The 26,585-nt window shown below is 40.6% G+C and overlaps 1 protein-coding gene across 4 annotated transcripts in view; it reads left to right on the top strand.

The window, feature by feature from the left end:
• The window catches only part of KIRREL1 (kirre like nephrin family adhesion molecule 1), a 109,663-nt gene that overhangs the window by 16,594 nt on the left and 66,484 nt on the right, over nucleotides 1-26,585 (top strand). Inside the window, exon 2 of one of the 4 annotated variants that reach the window (XM_037039429.1) lies at nucleotides 18,364-18,424. The exons of the other annotated variants lie outside the window; for them this stretch is intronic. The gene's annotated coding sequence lies outside the window, so the exon portion shown is untranslated. The remainder of the gene's footprint in view (nucleotides 1-18,363; nucleotides 18,425-26,585) is intronic. 4 annotated transcript variants of the gene reach the window in all.

Genomic DNA, 26,585 nt, shown 5'->3' with positions numbered 1-26,585 from the left:
ATTTCTACTTTCTTTTTCTGGGAAATCTTGCCAGCAAGACCAAGCCTCCTTCACCCTCTTCTCCTCTCTCCCATTTTCCTGAGACACTCAACCCCCTCTCTTCATCTCCCTTAAATGAAAACAAAGTGAACTGGTGGGTACTGGGAATCATCACAGGTCAAACTGGGCCACAAAAAGGACAGAAGCAAACAGCTCTCTCAAAAGGAGAAATTATCAGCAGGGAGAAGAGAGAGAAAAAAAATAAGCAAATGGCATCAGGGTAAAAAGTGAATTCCAGACATATAAAATTCTTTTGGTTTTAATCATTTCTGAGGTCTACCAGAGCAGTGCTGTGGGGGAGGGGTAAAAATGAAAGCCTGGGCCATTCTCTAGGAGCCAGTGCTCAAGAATGTCTGTCTAAATACACCCTCCCTATGTAGGTTTCTCACTCTTCTCCATCCGTGCCCTCGACCTCCTCCTGCATCTGATGCTTGGGAGGTCTCAAGAGCCCTTCCTGACTACCTTCCCCTTTAACTCACTTCACAGACTCAGTTTATACTCAGTTTTAGAGCACTGGCCTTTCAGGGTTTTTTGTTTGTTTTAGTCAGATTACAAATTCCCTAATGTCCCAGATTATGTTTTGTTAAAAACAAGCAAATATTACAAACCCCAACCTCTATCATAAGTCATTCCTGAGCCTACTCAGTGAGGGCCAGGGTCTCAGAGGAGCTTCTGGGCCTGTTTTCCTCCTTTTAAAATGGATTTGAAGAGATGAGTTGAATCTGCAAGCGAACCCATAGGAACTAATGGGCTAGGAGGGAACTTGGCAGGTCCTGAGTGCCTACTCTGTGCTATGTTCTATGTTGGTAATATTGGGATGGTCTCAAGGACTGTCCTGTAAGAGTCCTGGAGGACATGGGTAGTCTTTATGCCCCCTCAGTGGTGGGGCTGGTTATCAGAAAGATTAGCAGGAGAAGCCTCTGGACATGGGGGGATCCTAAACTCTTCACTTTCCCTAGCCTAAGGGACAAGGTGGGGGTTCCAAGGTAAGGTAGTGAATCAGGAAATATCAGTCTAAAGTGCCATGATGAGTGGTCAAATCATGAGGAACACATAACCTGGGATTTGCCTAGAAAGGCAGGAAGAGGTTAGGGAAGACATGTGCTGATATGGCTAGGAGCCATGCTAAAAATCCTCCACTTTTTCCAGTCCTGGGCCCCTCCTCTTAAGCATCTTCCTTATTTCTGAGCTCCCTCCCCTAGGCCTCCATTCCACCCAACTTTGAATTCTCTATTTCTCTTTCTCCAAAAGAAGGCAGCTCTTTTAATTCTGACAACCATTTGTTTCTGTCATTCTCCCCACCCCTCCTCAAGCTTTGATTCTTGGGCATTTAGACTTTGTTTCTTATAGTACACCTCCCACTCCCTGTCCACATTAAGATTACAGACATTCAAAGCTTGAAGGTATATTAGAGTTTATCCTAGACTGAGAGTCAAGTGTCAGGGATTTTTATCTTGATTCTTCTTTGTTTTTTCTTGGGCAAGTTACATGTCCTTTCAGGGCATCAGTTTATTCAACTGTTAGATAAGGAAGGAGCTTACTAGATCATGTCCACAACCCCTGATGTGCTTTTTAGCTTCTGGATAAAGCAGCATCTGGAATACAGACTTCGCTGGGTTGAATCAAGCATGACCCTATGCATACCGGCATGACCCTATGTAAGTTATTTGATCTTTTTGTAGAAGAATAGCAGAATCTACTTCATAGGGTTGTGATGAAGATCGCATTAAATAATCTGGGTAGCCCTGGCTGGTGTGACTCAGTGGATTGCGCATCACCGGTCTGTGAACCAAAAGGTCACCAATTAGATTCTCGGGTTCCTGGTGTGGGCCAGGTCTTCAGGTAGGGTGCAGAAGGCAACCAATTGATGTTTCTCTCCCTCTCTTTCCCTCTTTCTAAAAATAAATAAATAAAACATTTAAAAAATTATCTATGTAGAATACCTGGTAAGATATCTGAGATATTCAGGCATGCATTATATGTTGGCTCTCATTGTTAACGAATCCTAACAATCTATGGTGAAGGATAACAGCAACAAAAAAGAGCTCTGGGTTTGTAATCAGAAGATTTGGGTTCAGATTCCAGCTCTGCTCTGGACTTTCTGTGTGACCCTGTACAAGTTCATTTTTGAGTTGTGAATATAAGTTAATGGAAACTCCTTGGGGATGAGAACCTTCTCTGTCTTAATCTTGGATTTACCCACTCACCCCCATGTTCTGTGCCTAGAATAATGCCTGGGGCAGACACTCAGAAAATGTGTGTCAAATGAATGGCTGAGTATAAGGTACTTAATCTATGAGCAAGGAAACTAAGGACTTGACTCAAGGTGGATAAGTTAATTGTTTGTAGTGGGGGTTCTTTGCACTGTAGGGTGTTTAGCAACATCCCTGGACTTACTCACTAGAAGCCAGTAACACCTTCCCACCCACAGATGTGGCAATAAAAATGTCTCTGGACATTTCCAAATGTCCCCTGAAATGAAATCACCTCAATTGAGAACCACTAAGCTAATCATAGGAAGAATTAGACCTGGAAGTCAAGTCTTCTGACTCCCAATCCATATCATTTTTTAAAATGCCACATCATTGCCCATTTCTTCCTTTAGTCAAATACTTAACCTTGGCCATATTCCATAAAATTTAAGAGTGTTTATGTTGTTGAACAAAAAGTAAGATATTTTGTCCTCCAGCCCATTTCAAAAATGATTAGGTTTCCACTTAAGCCATAACTTACCCACCTCTCTATCCAGGGTCAGGGCTAGGGAAGAAACAGGCAAGTGGCAAAGATAGCCACCTGAACAATCTACTGGGGATGGGTGGATGGAGGCCCTGATTTCCTCTAGAAACATCTTGCAGGGATGTCCAAGCTTTTGGCATCTCTGCACCCACACTGGAAGAAGAAGAGTTGTCCTGGACCACACATTAAATACATTGCAACACATAGTCACAAAAAAATCTCATAGAGTTTAAAGTAAATTTGCGATTTTGTGTTGAGCTGCATTCACAGCCATCCTAGGCTCCATGAGGCCTGTGGGCCCCAGGTTGAATGCCCATTCTAAAGTCTGTGATGAGGATTGCTAGATGATCTACCACATCTCTGCTTTAAGCAGATGTAAGTAGACTCCTGTAGTGCCAGACAACAGGACTAACTTTTGGGTCTCAGGTACCTTTTGCACTGCCTCATCTCACCTTCACTTCTCAGCCCCACCATCCATCGCTGCTGAGACTTCAAAATTACAGATTTAATCCACCCCCTGAAAGTTTTCAATGAAAACTGAGTAAGATTCAGGAGGGTAACTGACTCACTGCCCCAAAGCAGACACTAGAACTGGGGGTTTTACCTTAACCCTGCCCTTCTCCCACCAACACACATGTCTCTCATGAGTTTGAAAAACCACTGCTTAATCTCCCTGGACTTCCCTGCCTCCTCCCACCACTTCCAGTTGAACAAATCAAAAAGTCCTTTCTGGGTGTGAGGTGGTGGCGAGATAGGGATCTACTTAGAAACTGAAGCCTATAGAGGAAAGTGATGGTCCCCAAAGAATATGGGAGACATCACTCTTGGAACTGCCAGCAGATTCCTCTGCCTTCCTCAGACGTGCCCTTATCCTGTGATCGCTGGCCCCATCTCCTCTCCTAAGGGGCCTACTCTTACTGTCATGGCAGTTGGGGGATTAACATGCTCTTTGTAGAGAAAACAACAACAAGGCTTTGGTCAGATAAACAGAAGAACTTCTGGACACTGAATTAATTACGATGGATAATTTCCAGTGTTAAAGATTCTCTGTTGATTGTTGCCCATCAGGTCTGTGAAATACTAAGGTACCTGGGTTCTTCAGAAAGGGAGATGCCTTCTAGTCTGGTAGCGTTGCTGGGGCTACTTAACTGTGTTTAATGCTACCTCTAATTCCTCTTTTAATGCTCTTTAGGATTTTTCCAGGAGGCTTAATCTTCCCAAACCTCAAGATGGCCAAAAGCTAAGCTTTTGGGGGCTAGGTATACTCTGCAATTTTTTGGAAATGTCAAAGTACTTTTTAAATATTTTAAGTGAGTTTCACTTAGTCATCTTTCTCTGAACCCAGACATCACAATGGCTGGCTGGCCTCTTGCCACATCTCCTCGGGAAAATAATCTTTTAAATTTTGCCTCCCCTACCTTCCTTCTTATGCCTCCCAAGAAATTGTGAATATTAGAGACAGTTGTGATGTTCTTTGCTTTCTTTCATCTTAGGATGCAGTTCTGAACTAAAGGCCTAAATAGCTAAGTTGCTGGAGTACTGCTTTATATCTATAGCTTTCCCTTCCACTGTTATCAACCGCCTCCAGGCCATTCCTCCAGATACTCTAAACTTCATCCTTAGACTAAGCCAAACCATCAGGTACAGGCCAACTTTGAATGATTCCTCAAAGAATTGCTTTTACTGAACAGAACATTTGGCACCATGACACGAGTTCACACTGAGGAATGTTCTAAGAAGCAGCCCAATGAAACTCTTAATTTTATTTATGGTAGGGATGTTGCACAGAACATGGTTCAAAACATGGTTATGTCCTTTTATGAAGATCCACGGGAGAAAGTTTTGTAATGATACTTTTTCTAAGATACTGATTAGTTTTTATTTTATGGACATTATAAATTGTGTTACTAACTTTCATTTTTTCTTTTTGCCCTGGTTGCTTGGAAGCTCAAGGCTACCCTTGCAATTCATCTCTGATGCATATATTTAGTACATTACCTTTACCTCAACTTCAGTTCATTCCTCCTGTCCTTATTCTCTTTCCCTGACTGTCTAATCACCAGCATTCTCTCCCAATGTCCAGTGTCTTCTCTTAGTTTATTGTTTTCTTCATTGACTGAATATGTCTGTGTATACTGCCTCAAGTCTTTTGTGGAACACATAAATTAAATAAATGAGTAGAGTAGTTAAGATACATAAATCAGTTAGCAGAATGCCTGCTGGCCAATAGTAACTAAGCAGCTACTAAATGTCACCTATTTTAAGTAACAAATAATACAAATTTTCTATCATCTTCCTTTCAGAGGTCTTATAAATGTGGACTGGAGGCTGTGGGAACCTATTTGGGTCCCCAGATTAAAGGACATCTATAAACAGTTAACTCCTAAAAAACACAAGAGAGGCTCCCAGCCCATGGATAGCACCTAAGCACTGATTGTTTTAACCTTTAAAAAAAAAAAAACTTCAGAATGTATAGTGGTGATAATCAGATTTGCCTTGCTTATTAGAGTCGACTTAAACTGTTATTTGAATGAATTTCTAAATCCCTGCTCACACCAAGACTGACCACTGCTAAAAAGTTCTGCATGGCAAAGGGAATCTACCTGCCTGAGATTAAAATTTTTTCATGGATAATCCCCAAAGTGAGAAATCTATGTGCCAGTAATTGAGAGCTGTTGGTATTGTACTTATCCAGAGGAGGGAGAGAACTAAGCCCAGAGAAGATCCCAGGGTAAGACAAGAAGAGGCTGGCAACATGTGACCTCTGTTTGTGAACCCTACACAACCTGACTTTGATCAGGTTTAGTTCTTTGTTTCTTTTTTGTCTATTAATTTCCAACCAACCTTTCATTTGGTCCTGAAGAAAAAGGAAATACAACCTATGGCAACCCTGTTTTATTCAACCTTGCATTTTTGAGCATTTAGGCACCCTTAGGTGCTGTGGGTGTGCAAAGAGTTAGTTCTCTTTACTTCCTAAAGCAGGAAGGATTCCAGTTCTTTTTCTTTTCTATAAGTTGTACAAACTCTCAGTGGATAAACAGCCCAGGTAATGGGCATCTTTCCTACTGCTCTGTCATTTTTCTCTCTTACCCTTTTTCATGCTCATACATTTATTTCTCAAGGTCCTGCCTCCTCTAATTCTTCTCTCTCATTTCCTCAAGGTCTTTCTCTCCAACCCTCCCTTATTTTGTCTGTTGCCTCTCCCTCTCTTCCAAGGTCCTTTGTCTTTCACATTTTCAATACCTTTCTCTTTTTTTCCTATTAAAATAATTTTTTGAGAAAGAAAATAGCTTCATATTGGTTGTTTGGGTTTTATGTTTGTCTTCTGTCCTTTGCTTAAAAAACAAATAAGTAACTTCCCTAACTATTTCTGAGAGGGATAATAAAAAAAGCCAGCCCTCTCTATCTCTCAGTTCTTTTGCTCAGAAGATAAAAGGTCCTTCAGAATTGGAGAAGAAGGGCAGAAACTAACTAACTAAATAAATAAGATTACTGTTAAAAATCTTAATCAGGGTCATCAACCTGGCAGAAAAGCTTTGTCTGAAGGGAATGTGAAGGCCAGGCATGGGGTGGGGGCTGTAAGGGAACTGGCAACTAATAATTCTCTACCTGAAAAGGCAAATATCTTTAGAACTGAAGGAAATCTAGAGATAGTGAATATTTTCATTGAAGTATTAGAATTGCTTTGATTCTTTTTTAACCCAAGAGTCCTTTCCTTTTGTTACTTGTAGGCTTGTAGAATATGCTGAGAAGCATTGAGAGGCAAAAGGAAAGGGAAGCAGAAAATCATTATTTTAATTTTATCCTGGGTTAGAATTGTCAATCAGGATAATTACAAAGAAAGCTGTACCCCAGTGTGCTGTACCACTAGTCCTGACTTTAATACTTTCTGAGAGAAAGAATAAGAAGGGAGTAGTAAGCAGAGCTGAAGTACGATGGGAGAGCTGTGGGAAATGCTCTAAAGTGGCTGATGATGACAACACTAGTGAAACACTATGAGAGACCTGTGGCCAGGTCAGGGTCCACCTGATGGTGTTGTCATCGAACCTGGATGGGGTGAGATGGATGCCAACCTGGGAATGGAGTATGAGAGGGTATGTGTCATGTGGAGAGAGATGGGAGGTTGGGGAACAAGGTTTCAACTGATTATAACTTCTCTAGGACTTTGGGAAGAAAAAGATTCAACAATGTTCTTTGATTTGCTCCTGAGGAATGAAAGCAAAGGGTCATATGGGACATTATTGAAGGAGAGTCAAAAATGGAACAACTAGAATGTGGAAGAAAACACAAAGCTGGATACCTGGGCAAAGGAACACTGGAATGAATAGACATGGACAAAGAGGTTGACAGGGTCTTATCACTCATTAGACTCCCATAGCTTACTTTCTCAAGAGGCCATCCTGATGATGGTGAGCCAGCTTGAGAATTATTTGCAGGAAGTATTTAAGTCCTAGGCTGCTTTTGCCTAGCACCTGATATCCAACCATGGATTGATGTGTGACAGATGACAGAGAATATGAACAAATTTTAATATTAGCCTGGGCAAGACATAATTAGGAAGAGAATTTGCTGTTCTGGCTGCTGCAAAAAAGAAGTTACACAAGGTTCATTCTAATGACTTAGGAGCATCTTTCTTATTCTTGTCCCCACTACTCTGGACCAAACCAAAGAAACAGAAGCCCAGAGCTCCCATCTCTGCTCTCTAGAAGTCCTAGAGGTAGAAGCATGCCACCAGGGAGCAGATCTCAGTCATAAGCCTGCAAGCAAACAAGGCAAGGGCACAAATTGAACAAGTGAGTACATAATGAGCATTTAAGCAAAGTGGAAAAGAGGAAGTAGAGGGCAAAAGAGAGGAACAGATCAAATGGGGAATGAATAAAGGGTCAAAGTATAGTGTGCCTTGAGGAGTGGGGGTGCTGGAGGAAGAAAGGGAAAAGAAAACAAAATTACTGAGTTGTCCTAAGATAATTGCCTAAGAACAGGATGGATTCTGGAAGGAATGAACTCTTTTATGCCCTGTGTTACTTCCACAACCTAAGATGGGCAAAGGAAAGTATGTAAACTGTTTTGGCAAAGGCATTTTGAGAGGTTGGAAAGGGAGTAAGGATAGGGGGTGGCAATGGGGGTAATATTTTTATGTAGTGTTAAGGCCACAGACACTTTCCAAGCTCAGCCCCACATGGCCCCCTTAGATCAAGCTGTTAACTCAGGGCACTTCACTTGGGTGGAGGGAGGCAGGAGTGGAAACTACAGGCCTAATTGCTAGGTCTCTCTCAGCTCTTCCAGGGAGCATGGGGCAGGAAATTCCTCAAATTCCAGGCTTATGGGATCATTGCTGAGCTTTACCACAGAGCAAGAGAGAGAAGTAAAAAGGACTGCCTCCTCTCCATCTTTTTTCCCTTGCAGTTTTAAAGCAGCAGCAAACTCAAAGGGTTTAGGGGAGCTGATCGCTAAAAGAAAAGCTGACCCAAATGATAATCCACTGTAAAGAAAGTCCCAGGTCTGGGAATCCCAGAAAAATTGGCCCTTAGTTGAGTAAGGTTGAGGTCAAAAACAGTCTGCTGTGGATTGGGAGAGGGGCATTTCCCAGTGTGATTTTTTTTAAAGCTCTGAGGAATAACCAGTGGAAAGGAACTTGCTTTAGGAGAATTTGAGCAAGAACTGCCTTGCTGAAATGAGTGGTAACCAAGCAGAGAGCACAGCAGAAGGGGTCTTGGGGTTCACAGTATTTTCTTTTTGCTGAAGGGGGAAACCAGTCAGATCTCCCAGAGTACTGGATGGGGCAGTGAAAGCAGATGCTATTCTATGTGTCTCCTCAATGTTCCCTGAACAACCCATACATTTCCTCACCTCTATGCTCCTTAACCCCACATGACCTCTTTTATCATACCTTTTTCCTTTTGAAATCTGGATTTGCCTCCAAGATACACTTTAAATGTTTCTCTCTTAAGGTAGTCTTCTCCACTCCCCACAAAGAATAAACTATTTTTCCTTCTGTTTTCCAAAGAAAATTAATGAATTTCAGCACACTTATCTTTTATCTTAATAATAGTGAACCATTTACTTCTTCCTCTTTCACTAGACTTTAACACTCCCAGAGGAAAGTTCAATTTATAACTTTTTTTAAAGATTTTACTTATTTATCTTTAGAGGGGAAGGGAAGGAGAGAGGGAGAGAAATATCAATGTATGGTTGCCTCTCGTGCATCCCCTGCCGGGAACCGGGAAGTGACCTGCAACCCAGGCATGTGCCCTGAATGGGAATAATCGTGTGGTTCGCAGGCCCTCGCTCAATCCACTGACCTACACCAGCCAGGGCTTATAACTTTCTTTTTTTCACCTTTTTTTTCCCAGCACATAACAAAATTCCTGCCACACAATAAGTGTGCACACACACAATGCTTGTTGCATAATTATTCCAGTTATTTCACTATGGTTTGTCTACTTGGTGAGTCCCTATAATGAATATTTAGTTCAAAGTATATATTCCAGCTAACAGCATCTGCTCTTCATACTATTACTTAGATGTGTTAAGAGAATACACTTTTTAAATATTATTTTCACTAGAACATAATTAGACACTGCTAAAAATTCATGATCATACTTTCCAAAGCTAAAAGGAAATGGCTTTTGCATTGTCTATAATCTTGCCCTTTCTCAATGATGTGGATAACTGAGATGCGAATGTTTTTGTCATAACTGATGATGGGACTGTCTTAAGGGCAATTGGATTTATTGGGTTGGAAGAAGAAGAAGCAGTGGCTGCTGCAATTCTCAGTTACACAGAGCACATATTGTTGGAAGTCCTGCCCTCAGCAGCAACCAAAATTTTTCCAGTGTAGGTTGCAATCAAGGAAGTATGTGCACCAAAACCTCAAAAACTCACAATAAAAATGTTATATCCCAGACTTCATCCAAGGGCTGTTAAATTCTTTCTTGGGATTATAAAATCTTGTCCGTTCTTCAGACCTGTGTGTCCCCTTTTGTTATTAGAATTCTTTTCTGGGTGAACAGGATTGCTCTTATATTGAACTTTAATGCAGAGTCTCCACCAAAAAAAAAGAATTCAGCTGGTTGCAAGATGTCAAAATGACTGTCTTCTGCTAATTCAGTCAGCTGGTGAAAGGATCACAGTCTATGAGGCATTACCTACATATCAGTTTCCTTCCTGACTACTAAATAAGCTGTGTGACTTTCAACAAGATGCTTGATCTCTCTGTGCCTCAGTCATTCCTAACATGAGGAAATTGGACTAGTTAGAAGCAGGGGCTCATATTTTAGCTGTAACTTTTAAAAAAACATTCACTCAAATATATGCTTATTGATTTTAGAGAGGAAGAGGCAGGAGGGAGAGAGAGAGAGAAAGAGAGAGAGGAGAGAGAGAAAAACATCGATGTGAGAAATATTGATCAGTTGTCTCCCCTGCGTGCCCAACAGGGAGTAGAACCTGCAACCTAGGTGTGTGCCCTGACCAGAAATCAAACCTACAACCTTTGGTGTATGGGCCAATGCTGCAACCAACTGAGCAACCCAGCCAGGGCTTAGCTTTAGCTTTTTGTATTTATATATACCATTATTAGGTTTTTAACCTTCCTTCCTTACCTAAGGAAGACTGAGAGGGTCCTAGAGCTTGTGTAGATGTGGCAATTCTGGTGGTCTTTAGGAAAGGGATTTTACTTAGTCCCTTAGGTTCACTTGTAAGATATGCTTATATTTACCAAGATATATATACACACACACACATGTAAACACACACAAACACACATACATATATGTAAACACACACACACAACTTTGGATAAATATAATGCAACCTGAGGCATTGAGTGTTGAAGGGACAAGAAATAATATTGAGTGTAGTTATAGATGTTGCTGGTTTGGATACGTCTGGAGCAGGGCTCAGAAGGAGACATGATGTGGATTGCAAGGGAAGGGAGATATTCACTCCAGGTGTGTGATGGGTATAGTTAAGGGTTGGGTCTTGGTGGGTAGCTATTATAACCTCATGGACCTTTGTTGTAGAGAACATTTTATGAATTTGGCCCCAAAGGCAAGGGAAGTAAAGGCAAAAATAAACAAATGGGACTGTATCAAACTAAAAGGCTTCTATACAGCAAAAGAAACTGGCAACAAAACAAAAAGGCACCTGACCAAATGGGAGATGATGTTTGCAAACAACACTCTGACAAAGTGTTAATATCTAAAATATATAAGGACCTCATACAATCTAGCACCAAACAAACAAACAATCTAATTAAAAATGAGCAGAGGACCTAAACAGACTCCTCCTAAGAAGACATACAAACAGCCAACAGATACAATGAAACTTCTCTAGCTGTTAGGAAGATGAAAATCAAAACTACAATGAAACTACAGTAAAAAATACAATATTTTTTAAAAAATAAATAAATAGAAATTAAAGAAATACTACAATGAGATACCACCTCACAACTGTTAGAATGGCTATTACCAACAAGAAGAGTGTTGGAGAGGTTGTGGAGAGAAGGGAACCCTCATTCACTGCTGGTGGGAAACTAGATTTGTACAATCACTATGGAAACAGTTGGCTGATTGCTCAAAAAATTACGAATAGAGTTACCTTATGACCCAATAATTTCTCTCCTGGGTATCTATCCAAAGAAGTAGAAAATATTTATTTACAAAGACATATGCACCCCTGTGCTCATTTCAGCATTATTTATGTTGGCCAAGACATGGGGACAACCAAAGTGTTCTATGATAGAGGGTTGGATAAAGAAGATGTGGTACACATATACAATGGAATACTACTCAGCCATAAGAAAAAATGAAATACTGCCATTTGCAACAACATGGATGGACCTTGAGAATATTGTGCTAAGTGAAATAAGTCAGTAAGAAAAAGCTAAGAACCATATAATTTCACCCAAATGTGGGATATAAAACTGAAACTGTGGACACAATAATGTGGTTACCAGAGGGAAGGGGGTAAGCGGTGGAGGGGGCCTAATATATGGTGATGGAAGATGGTTTGCCTTTGGGTGATGGGCACACAGTGCAATATACAGATCTTGTATCATATAAAGGTACACTTGAAACATATAATCCTATTAACCAATGTCAACACAATAACAATTAAAAAATGGAAAGATAAAGCATTATTATATACCTGGGTTCTCAGTACACAGCTATTGCAAGTTCTTGAAAAATGGGCCAAGAGAATGAAGTTTGAGAGACTACACTCAGATTTCTGGGCTTATGAAATTAAGGAAGGGTAAAATGCAGGCACGATGCTGAAGGGGCCATTATTTAAATGAAATCAGTGGGATATGGGTAGCATGGAAAATGTTATAAATATCCGGAGAAAGGGATTCTTGAAATTAGATCTATTCACTTACTTAACTTGTACTATACACTTGCTAAGTTCAGGGGCATCAGTTCTGGAAGGGACCTTAGAGGTGATCTATTACATGAATTAGGAAACTGAATACCAGATAAGGGTTGGGATCTGCCCAATGCCACATAGCAGATTTTGATGTGTGGAGTGCTCTTTCTACCATAGTAAGTACTATTTATTCACTGACCTCAATTTCCCTATTAAATTTGTCTTTAGTGCCTAAGGGGCTCCTCTGGGAATCGAACAACCTAATAGACCCCAGGATCTCTACTATGGATCTTCTGTCCCCTACAGTCAAAAGTCAAGGTTTACCTAAATCCTTTGCCAGATACCCAAATCCCAGGCCTGAGATTTAAACTTCCCACACAACCTCTTGCACAGATTGCACAATAACTTAATCAGAATGGAGGGAGAGTGCCCAAGTGTTCAGGAAGATGCTGTTCCACTAGGCTCCTCTCTTGCCCATCTGCATCTGTATTCCTTTGAACAGTGTAAGGACATGTACAAAACTTCTGCTAAAGTGCCTAGGCTTTGTTTACAGCGTGTTTCTTATTCCTGTGGACTTTTATCTGCACATACCCACACAGGATTTTATCCAGAAAGCTAGGAGCAGCCAGGAGTGACCACCCTAGATGATGTTAGGGTCCCCAGTTACCTTATGAAAATTTTTTTGGAACCTTGTGTAGCCCTGTCTCCTCTTCATAGGTTTGACCAGAAGCCTTGAAGTGTCCAAGCAATTGCAAAGTTCTGGCTTGGAAGGCTAGGACTTTCTCTTTGGACCTTAGCATGGGCAAAAACTGTAAGTTGTGCCCCTTCAGCAATCATCTCATCACCCATTGTCCTTTGGGAGTGGTAAGGAGTTGCAGAAGAGAGCTGGACCCAAATGGGTGGGGCTATGCTTTATCACCCTGTCTACAAACATCCATCATCCTCTTATTGATGGTTAGGTCTTCACAGTTTTAGACAGTCAATAATATGTTTTTTCATTTCAGTTTCAATCTGGCAAACATTTATTGAGTGTTAGGCATTAAGTGCCCAGGAAACAGAGACACATACAATATAATTACTTGCCTTCAAGGAGCACATAGTTATGTAATTTTTTATTGAAGACCAACATAGCATCTGTGTCCGACATAACAAAGAGACTAACTACAGAGAAAAGTGTTTGAAGATACAGAGCTATGGAAATCCCCTGACCACCAGACCTGCCAGCAATTCTCCCTTCTCTGATTAGAAGGCAACTTGGGGTACAATGGAAAGAGCACAGAGTAGGAATTAGGAGATTTAAGTGTGTAATCCCAGCATTGTAATTAATCCACATGCACCAGGCAAGTCAATGAACTACTCTGGTGATACTCAGTATCCTAACTCTAAATTGAGGTGCCATTAAATGCTTTCTTAGTTCTCTTCCATCTTTAGGATGGAATCAATCTAGGAAGGCTTACTGGAAAAAGTGCAATTTCAGTGCTTAAAAAATGGGAAAGGAACATTGTTATTTTTCTTGGAAAATCATCTCTGTTATGCAGAATCATCCAGGAAAAATAGAGGTGGGAAAGAATGGAGGAAGACAGAAAATGGAGATGAAGGGTTTTGAACAGATACTGTGAACAAATAGTGTAGGAATTGGTTAAGCTGGAGCTCGAGTGCTGGAAGGCCTTTGGACCCAGTTTTGGAAGATCATACCTGAAGGCATAATAGTTTATAGTGGGGAACTTGAAACAGACCTGGCAGAGGGAATCCAGATGTTTGGATGGTTTCTCTAAAGCAAGTCCCCTCCACCCCCAACTTGGCAGGATTGCCCTGACCTCAGAATTAAATGCAGCTTACCACCAGCTGCACTTTTAGAAGGAGAAATGGTAGTGTAGCAAAAACCGAGACAGTAATTTCTCAAAAGTTGGAACTGCTTGCCCTAAGTTGAGGAAACCAGATTTAAGAAGAAGTCCTCCCTTCAGATCCCCTCAGCAACAGCTGTGGGCAGCCCAGGTATGGCTGGCAGACACCCTGTCACCAAGGTGACCCATAGTAACTCCTACACAGAGCTCATCCTGTAATCTGTGGAGAAGTCATCATCATTTTTTTTTTCCTTCTTGGCCTTGATTCCACATGCTATTATCAACAGTTGCTGAGTCTTAAGTTGGGAACTAACTAGTGGATTTTGAACACAGCTGGGCACTGAAGATGAAAAAAGTTGGAAGTATCCTCTTTGTTTCCCTCCATTCTCTATCCTACCAGGAAAAATATGAAATTTATACAAATTACTCAAAATATACATTTTGAGTGTGGTGGAGGCACTGAGTAGAAGAGAGGAAGAGGATAGATAGGTAAGAACTGTAATGAAAGGAACACAGTAAGAAAAGGAGAAAGAGAAAGGAGGAAAACTGACCAAGAAACAGGGGCTGGAAAAAAAAGCAGAAGAAAATAGAACAAAAGAGAAAAGAGAAGCAAGGAAATAGGATTCTGAGGCAAGCAACAAAGCTAAGGCTGCCATAGGGAGAAGGACAGGTGGCCCAGAGCAGGCAGCTGAGACAGGAAACAAAGGAGAAAGGGAGGAGGGGACTACAGCGAAGGGGATCTTGGGAGATCGGAGGGAAAGGCCAGGCAGAAAATAGCCAGAGAAGGAAGCAGGGAAAAGAGATGATAAACATCGAGATGAGGAGGGAGAGACATGGCCAGAAAAAGGGAAAGAACAAGGTAGCAAAAGAAGAAGCCCGAAGTGTGAGAGGATAAGAATAGGGAAATTGGGAGCAAAGGAAACAAGAGAAGTCAGGCAAAAACTGGCAGAAACTAGGAGGGGGCCAAAGAAGAGGCATAGCTTGTTTAATGAGCCACTCTCCTCTCCTACCCCCCAGAGAAAGTGCAGCTAATTATACCTCCATCCTCCTGGGCTGGAGGAGGTCAGGTGGTCTGAAGAGATGCCCTTATAGAGCAGAATGGCAGAGGACATAGGGCAGGAGAAGGTAGGAGTACTTAGTTGGCAGGATGACAGAGGGCCCCCTTCCTTGAATCATCCAGGTCTCCCTCAGACTACCGGCCTGCACACTGCCAGCCTCAGGTGGGGTAGTGGTAGGGAACACACTTATTTTGCTTAGCATGTGGGCACTGCTGTCCTTTTTGGGAATTCAAGAGAGCCAAAGGCTTTGAGAGAAGAGAAAAGGAGAAAAAAGAGCTACATGTAGATGTTTCCTTTCCCCAGCACCTTCATGGGGCCTTTTTCTCAGTCCGGTACTATCTGGTACTATTGCTTCACCTTTGATCTCAAAGGCAAAGAAAGCAGACCAGAGGCAAGTGAACCTTTAGCCACAGGCCACTTTAGTTTCCTCCCTGCTCCTGTTCTATTGGGTAATATAGTAACTGACTTTCATATACTAACCACACCCTGGATTTACTTATCTGGGCTCACAACACATCAGGGCACCATGGAGAGCAGAGGGGTGAGTGGGAGACCACCACTCTCCCATGAGTAGTTTATAATCTAGTGGGGACTTGTAAGAAATTGGAGATGGTATACTTAGGGAGTCTGAAGAAGTGAGACACTGTGGAGAGGTGGAAAGAGCATGGCTCTTGAAGTCAGAAATATTTGGTTATAATCCCAGCTGTATTGCTTATTAGGTGTCAGGCAGATTTCTTTATGCACTAACCCTGTGCCAAGCACCCTTCTAAATGATATTAATCCATTTGATCCTCACAATGATCAAATGAGATTGGCATTTTCCATCACCCCTATTTTACAGAAAAGGAATTTGAGGCACAGAGGAATTAAGTAAGTTGTCCAAAGTGTGACAACTGAGATGTGGCAGGGAATCTGGGATTGCAATCAGTCTGGCCTGGAGAGCATGCTGCTAACCACCCTGCTCTAAAGTCTTTCTCTGGAATGGTGATAATGCAACTGAGCATAGGACTATGGGGAAGATTATATCAGCTGAAAGAACTTGGCACATAGTTCTTGGCACACAGTTCTTAATATGTCTGTGTCCTCTCAGAGCAAGGCAGTAGATAGTAAACTGCTATCTGAGTAGCATAGCCAGGATGCTCAAAGCAAGGAAATATCACTTGTCTTTAGGGTATAAAGGAAAGCATGACCACCATGAATAATTAATAATTTAATCTTAGGGATAGAATATGGCACCCTCAGGGAAGGAATAATGACCCACAGAGACTACTTAGTAAAGGACCAATATTCCTACCTCCCCATTGCACCCACATACTATTTTTAGTATTTTACTATTTCTCCTTACTCTCCTACACAACCTTAAGCCTGCTTAACCTTAAGCCTGCTCAGTTACTGCCAAGTCCCAAATGTAAGTCCTGCTCACTCGTGCCTCCAGGCTTGGAATATGTCATTGTCACTAATTGAAATGCCCTGTCTTACTCTATTAGCAACCCTCCATCTTCATCTGCAGAATCAGCCTCAGAACTCCAGTAGGAATCATGACTTTATTTGCCTTTTCTGCCAGTCAGATTCTCCTTGGTGCCTGAGTCTTCACAGTGTACTGTTGATGGACATTTGTACTAGTTGGTTTATTATTCAAACAAACACTTCCTAATGTTAGGGAATGTAGCTGTGTCCCATCTGGAATGACTAGAGATGGATTAATACATCTTAAGTAAAATTTAGAGAGAATTTGGGCTATTTCTCCTTAGCTGTTTCCAAATATGAGTGGAAATCCACCTTTTCATTGTAGCAACCAGCTTTTGCAATGATCTTTCAATATTCATCCCATTAGCTGATGGTGTGTTAGGAGGCCTTAAGCCATACACAGGAGATCTGGTGAATGAGACAGTTTTCATATCTGGGGATGGAAAACACAGGAGGTATTTTCCCTCCTGATAAGCTATAGGATGCTTTGGCATCTTAGGGGTTTGTTCGGTTATTTATTTATTAATTTTTCTCCCTCTTTTTCTAAGTAACATTGATAACATTTTTCAGTTTACTAGCACTTCACAGTCCCGTCGTTTCATTTTCACTACAGTCCTGTGAAGTAGGTAGCATTATAACCATTTTATAAGTAGACAAACTTTACTGAGGATAATTCTGTTGCTCTGGAGCTGGGTAGCTAGGTAAAGCCAGCTAGAGCCAAGATGCAGGTCTTACTCTTTTTCTAGGTATTAGTACATATCTCGCTTCCAACCACTGTCTGGTAAAAATTATTCTACTCAGAGGCTTTATTTCTATTTTAGTTTGAATAAATGACCTTTATTTCTGTGGTCATCTGCTCAAATCTATATTAGGCATGTGATTGTGTCTCACTCTGTATGGATGCAGTACGAAGAGACACATAAGGCCCAGCCACTGTCCTCCAGGGGATGTAGTCTAAGCCAAAGCACTGACATGGATAAGCCTGTGCAGGGCATTTAGGCAGCAGAAAGAAAACAATAACCTGATGTGAATCAACAGTCAAGTATTTACAAGACTGTGCAAGGTAAGAACAAGCACATTTTAGAGGTGGGATAGAAAAAAACAACTCTTGCCAAGCTGCCTGGGCAGATCTCCACAGTACATGATCATGGAAGAATATTTTAATTCCATCCCAATTCTCCTCTTGCTATAACAAAAGCCTGTGTGTATGTGTGTGAGTGTGTACTCTCCTTCAGGCTACCAGTGCACAATCTGGTTGGGTATAAGACAAGTAGTTATTGGAGTCCTGTATTAGATAGTGATGGGAAAAATTTTAGCCCTTCTGTAGCAATATAGTAAGATTTACTCTCTTCCAATATACATCAAATATCAAGTTTCTCTCTTAATACCAAGCTTTTATAAGGTGGGATGAATACCTGTAATATCAGGGGGAAAGAGAGGGAGAGAGATTCAAATAGCAACTCTGAAGTCAGAGAGATATGAATTTTAATCCTAGACCTGTTAATATTTAGTCATATTCATAACATTGGGCAACTTAGCTAAGCTTACCAAACTTCAATGGCCTCTTGTGCAACTGGGAAAATTATCTTAACCTTGCAGGGCCATGATAAGAATTAAGTGAGATTGTGTGTATAAAGCTTTCTATAACCTGCTGATGATAATTTTTGTTAAATTTTTAATTTTGCATTTTAGTAGGTAATTTACATGGTACATAATTCAAAATGCAAAAGGATAAACAGTGAATTCTCTCTCCAATTTTTATCATCTAGCTACCATTTCTCTTCTCCTTATGTATTTGGTTCTCACAAAATCTCTGTATAGTAGGTAGAACAGGGTTGGATATTACTATTTTTCAGGAATGGAAACTGAAGCCCAGACAGGTTAAACAATTTACCTAAGGTCTCCCAGATGAAAATGGTAAGTTTATAGTCCAGGTCTCTATTAATAACCCAGCTTGTTGTAGTTCACATTTCACAGTAGAAGACATGGTCAGAGATGGACTCCAAGTTGCTGAATCTTATGCTTTCGAGGCCATAGCCTCTGGAAAATGTTGTGAAAGCTCTTGATCCCTCACCACCCCCTCATACCATTCAGATTCTCACATATAATTTTATATGGTTTCTCTGCCAATAGAAGCCCAAAACATCCCTATGACTTCTTTATATCCTCTGCAGGGTTTTAGCTCTATGGGACTTCTATGGAGAGCAACGGCATGTGTACAGTGACCTTCAGACAGAGTCTGATACCAAAAAAAGCCTAGGGTTCTGGAGTCAGAAGATCTGGATTTCAGTCCTGGACATGGCATGTCTTAGCTTTGTGACCTTGGGCAGGTCCCTCATTTCTCTGAGTTCATTCCCCTCCCTTATTAAATGGGATTGGTGTTCTCTGACCCCAAGAGTTGTCTACTAACATTTATTTTTTAATTATGTTTTATTGCTTATGCTGTTATAGTTGTCTCAGTTTTCTCTGCTTTATTCCCCTCTATGAACAGCCTGCCCCCACTCCCTCAGATAATCCTCACACCATTGTCAATGTCCATGGGTCATGCATATATGTTGCTTAGTGACTCTATTTCCTATGCTGTACTTTATATTCCCATGACTATATTGTAACTACCAATTTGTACTTCTTAATCCCTTTACATTTTTTCCCCATTTCCCAGACCTTCCTCTCATCTGGCAAGCATCAATACTCCTCTGTATCTACAATTCTTTTTTATGTTCTGCTTGTTTGTTTATTTCATTTTTTAGAATCAACTATTGATAAATATGTACTTGTTACCATTTTATTCATATTTTTCATCCTCTTAAAGAATACCCTTTCCATTTTGTATAATACTAGTTTGGTGGTGATAAACTCCATCAGTTTTTTCTTGTCTGGGAAGCTCTTTACTGGCCCTTCCATTCTAAACGATAGCTTTGCTGGACAGAGCAATCTTGGATATAGGTCCTTGCCTTTCAGGACTTCAAATACTTCCTTCCAGCTCCTTCTTGCCTGTAAAGTTTCATTTGAGAAATTAGCTGACAGTCTTGTAGGAGCTCGCTTGTAGGATAACTGTTTTTCTCTTGCTGCTTTTAAGAGTATCTTCTTGTCTTTAACATTTGGCATTTTAATTAGCATGTGCCTTGGTGTTGGCCTCTTTGGGTTCATATTGTTTGGGACTCTCTGCACTTCCTGGAAGTGTCTATTTCTTTCACCAAGTTAGGGAAGTTTTCTGTCATTACTTTTTAAAAATAGGCTTCCAGTTTCTTGCTCTCTCTCTTCTTCTTGCGGCATCCCCATGATGCAAATGTTGGTGTGCTTGAAGTTGTCCCAAAGGCTCCTTACTTTATCCTCATTTTTTGTATTCTTTTTCCCCTTGCTGTCTGGTTCATTGTTTTTTGCTTCCTTATATTCCAAAACACTGATTTGATTCGCATCTTCATCCACTTTACTGTTGATTTCCTATAAATTATTCTTTATTTCAATTAATGTATATTTTGTTTCTGACTAGATTTTTTTTATTCTGTTGAGGTCCTCACTAAGTTCCTTGAGCATCCTTATTACCAGTGTTTTGAACTTTACATCTAGTAGATTGCTTGTCTCCACTTTGTTTAGTTCTTTTTTCTGGATATGCGTTCTATTCTTTCATTTGGGCCGTTTCTTTGTCTTCTCATTATGGCAGCCTCTCTGTGTTTGTTTCTATGTGTTAGGTAGAGCTACTACATTTTCCAGGCTTGGTAGAATGGCCTAATGTAGTAGGGGTGCTGTAGAGTTCAGTGGCAAAGCTTTTCCTATTACCCAAGCTGGATGCTCAAGGTGCACCCACTGTACGGGCTATATTCACCCTCCTGTTGTAGTTGAGCCTTGATTGTTGTTGGCACGTCCAAGGTCAGTCACCACCTGTGTCTTATTCAGGGTCACACAACATAAGCTACAAAGCAATCTAAAGATGGCTACTAGTTGTGCAGGGCTTGGAGGTGCCCAGGTGAGACCAAGCTGTTAACTAAGGCCAGCTGCTGCTAGTGCTGGGCCTGGGGCAACTTAAAAAGAAGTACAGGGCTTGCTGAAGCCAGATGTTGCCTGTTTCAGAGAATTTAGAAAATTCTGAAGTGTGGACCAAGATAAGCCATTTGTATGAAAAAACCACTGGAGATAGTTGGGGTGCTCCTGAAAGTTGAGTGGGATATGGTGTCAAGGAACCACCAGAGTGGAGCAAAAAGTGTGAGCCAGGTTGATGAAGTTTTAGATATGGTGCCCCCACCTGCCAGCTCTCTGGCTATTTGTGTGGAGGGCTCAGAAAAGGAACTATGGCCTTTGCCAGTACTTTTATCTGGGAAAAGCTGCCCCCAACTCTTGCCCTGATGCCAGACAATTCAGTTTCTCCTCATTTGTCTCATGCCTTTCAATCTGCTGCCCCCACACTGGAGCTCAGAGGGAGTGAGTCCACGTAAGTGTTTGTTCTGACCCCTTTAAGAGGAACTGCCTGGGACTCTAAAAATTACTGTTTTCTACAGAATTAATCCCTGTTGTTTTTTACAGTCAAAAGTTATGGCAACTTCTCTTCCTGGCAGTGGAACCCTGGGTTAGAGAGCCTTGTGTGGGTCTGGGACCTCTTGTTCCTGAGATATTCCTCCTAATTTTGTTCTGCTCCATCTGGGTAGAGGACCAGCCTGTTCTGCATCTCTACCCATCCTATCAGTCTTGATAAGACTTCTTCCTTAATTCTCTAGTTCATTTCCTCTTTAATTCCATAGTTGTAGGACTTCGACTCAGCTTGATTTCTGATGGTTCTGAATGATAGTTGTTTTATAGTTTAGTTGTAATTTTGATATGGTTGTGCAAGGAGGTAAGCTATGTTTATCTATGTTGCCATCTTGACCAGAAGCTCTACTAACATTTATAAAAACATTTTGCAAACAGTGAAATTATAAAACAAATCTAAGATATCCTTGCAAAGCTTAGAGGGAGTGAGGAAACCATAAAATAAACTCATACTTAGAATTTCATCCAGTGTCTTAGATAATGCCTATACTACTTGGTGGAAGCTATCTAGCTATGTGTCCTCTCTGGATTTGGCACCCATTGTTAAGGTCCCCAGTAATAGGTGTGAATGCCGACTCATGTAGCATTGAGCATCACTTCATTAAATCTAAACTCCATCTGCTTGTTCTGGTGATTATCACTTTCAAGATTATCACTCCTAAGTGAGTGATAATCTCATTATTAAGACGTGTCTCATTAAGACATTTGTAAGATGGAGCCACCAAACAGCTTGGTAGAATGGAGGCTGTTGCCTGGAAAAGCATCCTGTACCTTCCCCCATTCATTAATGAATATGGGAGTTTTTATCCCCCCCCCCCCCGACAAAAGTGTTAATTAGGCATTGTTCTGAACAGGGATATTACACAAATGAATTAAACCCAATCTAATCAACGAGCCAGCTCTATGCTTCACGTCCCCTGAATGAAAGGGAATTAATTGAAGACAGTAATGGGAAATAAATGGTAGGATGTCTTCCCTAATATAAAATAGTAACTAGGAAGATTTCCTTTGGTTCTAGCACCTCTTCTTTGATGCCAACAACCTTTGTCCTCTTGTATCTTTTTTTCTTCTAATTCCTTCCTCTTTATTCTTTTTTTTCTTCTCTGCACCACTTACACACGCACACACACACACACATTTTTGTCCAGGAGGCTTGGAGAGTTTGAATTCCATTCTTGTTACAGAAATGGGCCTGAATTGCCCCGTGGATACTGATACTTCCTGGGTATACTAGTATTTACGTTGGGGCTAGAATGGAATGGAAACTGACTATACCTAGTCAGAAGATCTCAGCTGCAATTCCTTTTTATCTGTCACCACTTTTCATTGTGGATAAATCAGTGAATCTTTTAAAGAAATTAGTTTTCCCATAAGAAAGTGAGGTATATAATATTTGAGTCCCATTGGTATTCAGTATGCACCTAATAAATAATTGTTGAATCTAGTGACTGGGTGACATCTGAAAACACTGTGGCCTGGTATTGAATACCTGGTACTGAGTGCCCTGTGGAGCAGAATGGGAAGAACTAGAGAACTCCCATTTGGTGGGGTAGGGATTACAGAAGCCTGAAAAGTATTTTAGAAACATTCAAAGGAGAACAAGATAGGGCAAAATTAGGTATTAGACATTTGACATGTGAAGGGAACTGGGGGACTAGGTTCTGCTTTGGAACTAGAGCAGGAAGAAAAAGTCAAGGGCAGGAATTTTTTCTTGCCATGGGAAGAAAGTCACTTACATAGAGATCTGGGGGTGCTGGAGAAGATAGGGTGGAGGCTGGGTGTGTGTGGTCAAAGCAGGAATGTAATCTCCACCTGGAACCAGGGAGATGAGGTTGGTATAGGTAGGGGGCAGGACTCACTTCCCCCTAGTACTTCAGTGTCTGGCACTTAATAGGTATTCCAGTGAATGTATGAAGTTGAGTTTTATGTGATAGCTGTAAGGGAATTGGGAGCCCATCCCATTGTCTCTGGGATTACAGTTGTCCCTCGTTATATCACGGTTCACTTATTCTGGCTTCACTGTATCGTGGGTTTTTGAAAAAATATATATCTAATTCTGTTTCACAGAGTTTTTACTATATCATGGTATATTGCTGTATATAGGTATTTATAGAATATTTATGATTTTATTTTTGTCCAAAACTTTAAAAACAATGTAAAACATATAAAATGCTAACTCACACATATTAAAAGAATATTAAATTGAAATAAAATACAGTATGTATTTCATCAGTGGATGAATACCATACTGTACACAATGGAAATGCAGTACACCACTACTGCTTGCACAAGTTTGCCAACGTGAGATTGTACACGGCATACTATTGGCTGATGGAATGGAAGGCAAGCAACCACAGCACTGTCTTCTGTATCCTGGGCGCTGATTGGCCCAGTGACCCTAGTATCAGTCCATTTGCTCTTCCACATTGTGCCCATACTTTGAGCATCTCTCCTTGTCCACTTCACATCGACGTGATTGCTGCATGCAGAGTTGCCCTGCAGTGTTGTGTTTTTGTGAAATTTTCCTGAAGATTTGAATTTATTTCAAGCCCTACAATGCCACCCAAATGTTCTCTGCCTTCTAAAGCTTCTGGCTGTGAACCCAAGCGCCAGAGGAATATTCTTACCATCAGAGAAAAAGTGGAACTTCTTGACATGTTAAAGGAAGGCAAAAGCTGCACAGCTGTAGGCCGCCATTACGAGATCAGCGAATCTACTGTTCGCTACATAAAGAAAGACAAGAAGAATATTAGGTCTACAGCAATAGTGACTTTTAACAAGACTGCAAAGAGGGTGGTCAATTCCTGCAATAAGGTCATTGTGAGGATGGAGTCTGCATTGAACTTGTGGATAAATGACTGCAGGAAGAAGAATATCTTGCTGGATACCAACCCCTTCTGGACGAAGGCCAAGAAGCTTTATGATAGTTTTGCAGAAAGCATGGATGTTCACGACGGTGATGAGGATGAAAACGAGGATGACGTTGCAGAAGCAGGACCTTAGAGTGCTTCTCCCACGAGACCAACCCCATTCAGTGCCAGCAAGGGATGGTTTGGTAAATTTGAGAGACGCTTTGAACTCAAGAGCATTTTTCTGCATGGAGAAGCTGCCTCTGAGGATAAAAAGCAGTGCCACCAACTCCCATATCTATGTTCATCACTCCAACGAAGAGATCAGTTACGCCTATGCCTTTAGCAGAAATAGAAGTTACTACACCATCTGATGAAGCACCTTCAAAAGAGCTGTAATGCTCTTGGCTGTACAGTACATTCATCTCATCATAATCACCTTCATCGCCATCAGTACTGCACAGCTACGTAATTCATGATCTTCATCATTCAATTTGTAATATACTTCACTGGTGAGTACCCGTATAGAACTTTATATGTTGTTAAAATTACATAGGTTTAAGAGTGTAGAAAGTATTTAATAGCATATGAAGTGTTTATAAGAGTGTGAGAAATGTTAATAAGAGAGTGGGAAAGGTTTATAGGAGTGTGGGAAGGGTTTATAAAGCCTTAAAATATATATAAATAATAAAATAAATATAATGCTGTTACTTCGCGGATTTTCACCTATTGCGGGGGTCTCTGAAACATAACTCCCTCGATAGGTGAGGCATCACTGTACTAGAAATCAGAACAGTATTGAAGGCAGAATTTTTATTTTTATTTTCCTTACGAATGGGATACAGAAAGTAGAGTGTGGAATGGGAAGTTGTTCCAAGCATGTCTGAGAAGAGATATGCCTTTCTTTAACTCTAGTCTGTTCTAGGAGTAAAACCCCACCCCCCACAAAGCACCATTTTACCAGTTGTCCCCAGTCTCTTTACATATCCTCCCCAACCTAGGGAAGGGAATCTCTCCTTTCTTTTGAGAATACCTTCATCACCATCCCCATGATGCCTCTTTGCAGAAAACATAAGTGACCACCTTGCCGTTGACCACCAAATGAGATCCCATTTGTTCCTTCTTTCCTTTATGTCCCTTGCTCTAGGGGACATATCAGTGAAAATGTTGCTGCATGAAATATCTAAGATTTTCTTGCCCATGTTCTCCTCTAGGACTTTAATGGTGTCACAACTTATATTTAAATCTTTTATCCATCTTGAATTTATTTTTGTGTATGGTGTAAGTTAGTGTTTGAGTTACTTTTTTTGTTGGTTGGTTTTTTGGGGGTTTTTTTTGGCATGTAGCTTTCCTGCTTGCCCAAAACCATTTGTTGAAGAGGCTATTTTTACTCCATGTTATGTTGCTGCCCGCTTTGTTGAATATTAATTGACCATAGGGACTTGGGTTTATTTCTGGGCTCTCTGTTCTGTTCCACTGGTGTATGTGCTTGTTTTTCTTTTTCTTTTTTTTTCTTTTTTGCCAATATCAGGTTATTTTGATTACAGTGGCCCTGTAATACAGTTTGGTATCAGGTATTGTGATATCTCCTACTTTGCCCTTCTTTCTCAAAATTGCAGTAGCTATTCGGGGCTGTTTATGGTTCCATATCAATTTTTGAAGTGTTTGTTCTATGTTTGTGAAATATACCATTGGTACTTTAATGGGTATTGCATTGAATCTGTAAATTTTGGGGGGTAGTATGGACATTTTGATGATGTTCATTCTTCCAATCCATGAACACAGTATATGTTTCTATTTGTTTGTGTCTTCCTTGATTTCTTTCTTCAGTGTTGTGTAGTTTTCTGAGTACAGGTCTTTTACCTCCTTGGTTAGGTTTATTCCTAGGTATTTTATTTTTCTTGTTGCTGTATCAAATGGGATTTTTTTCTTGATTTCTGCTTTTGCCGTTTCATTGTTAGTATACAAAAATGCCTTTGATTTCTGGATATTGATGTCGTATCTCGCTATTTTGTCAAATTCATTTATCAGGTCGAACATTTTTTTTTTTGCGGAGTATATAGGATTTTCTATGTACATTATCACATCATCTGCAAACAATGACAGTTTTGTTTACTCCTTTCCTATTTGGATGCCTTTTATTTCCTTTTCTTGTCTGATCGCTGTGGCTAAAACTTCCAATACTATGTCGAATAGAAGTGGTGAAAGTGGACAACCTTGTCTTGTTCCTGATCTTAGTGGAAAAGATTTTATTTTTTGCTCATTGAGTATGATGCTGGCTGTAGGTCTCGCATATATGGCCTTTATTATGTTGAGAAATGCTCCCTCTATTCCCACTTTGCTGAGAGTTTTTATCATAAATGGGTGCGGTACCTCATCAAGTGTTTTTTATGCATCTATTGATATGATCATGTGATTTTTCTTTTTGCTTTTGTTTGTGTGATGTATGCAAATTCTATGTTAGTCCTATTGTGACTTATCCTGTCAGTAGGGGTTGCGGGACAGGGGTCTTTTATTGATGATCTAGTTGGGTAGCTAGAACAGACACTTTTAAAGAATGCAGAGCTACTCAGTTATTACTGCAAATAACACTTTTGTTTCTGATACCACAAGATATAAGTTTATATTACTTTTTCATTAAAGAATTTAGACATGGTAGGGAAAGCCAACATATAGATTCTCTCTATTCTGTATTTTCTATATAA

Source organism: Sturnira hondurensis, unplaced genomic scaffold, assembly GCF_014824575.4.
Source record: "Sturnira hondurensis isolate 20B ecotype Veracruz unplaced genomic scaffold, ASM1482457v3 Scaffold0025370, whole genome shotgun sequence".
NCBI classification, from domain to species: domain Eukaryota; kingdom Metazoa; phylum Chordata; class Mammalia; order Chiroptera; family Phyllostomidae; genus Sturnira; species Sturnira hondurensis.
The sequence above is the reverse complement of the archived record's forward strand: the minus strand, read 5'-3'. Positions and strand labels throughout refer to the sequence as shown.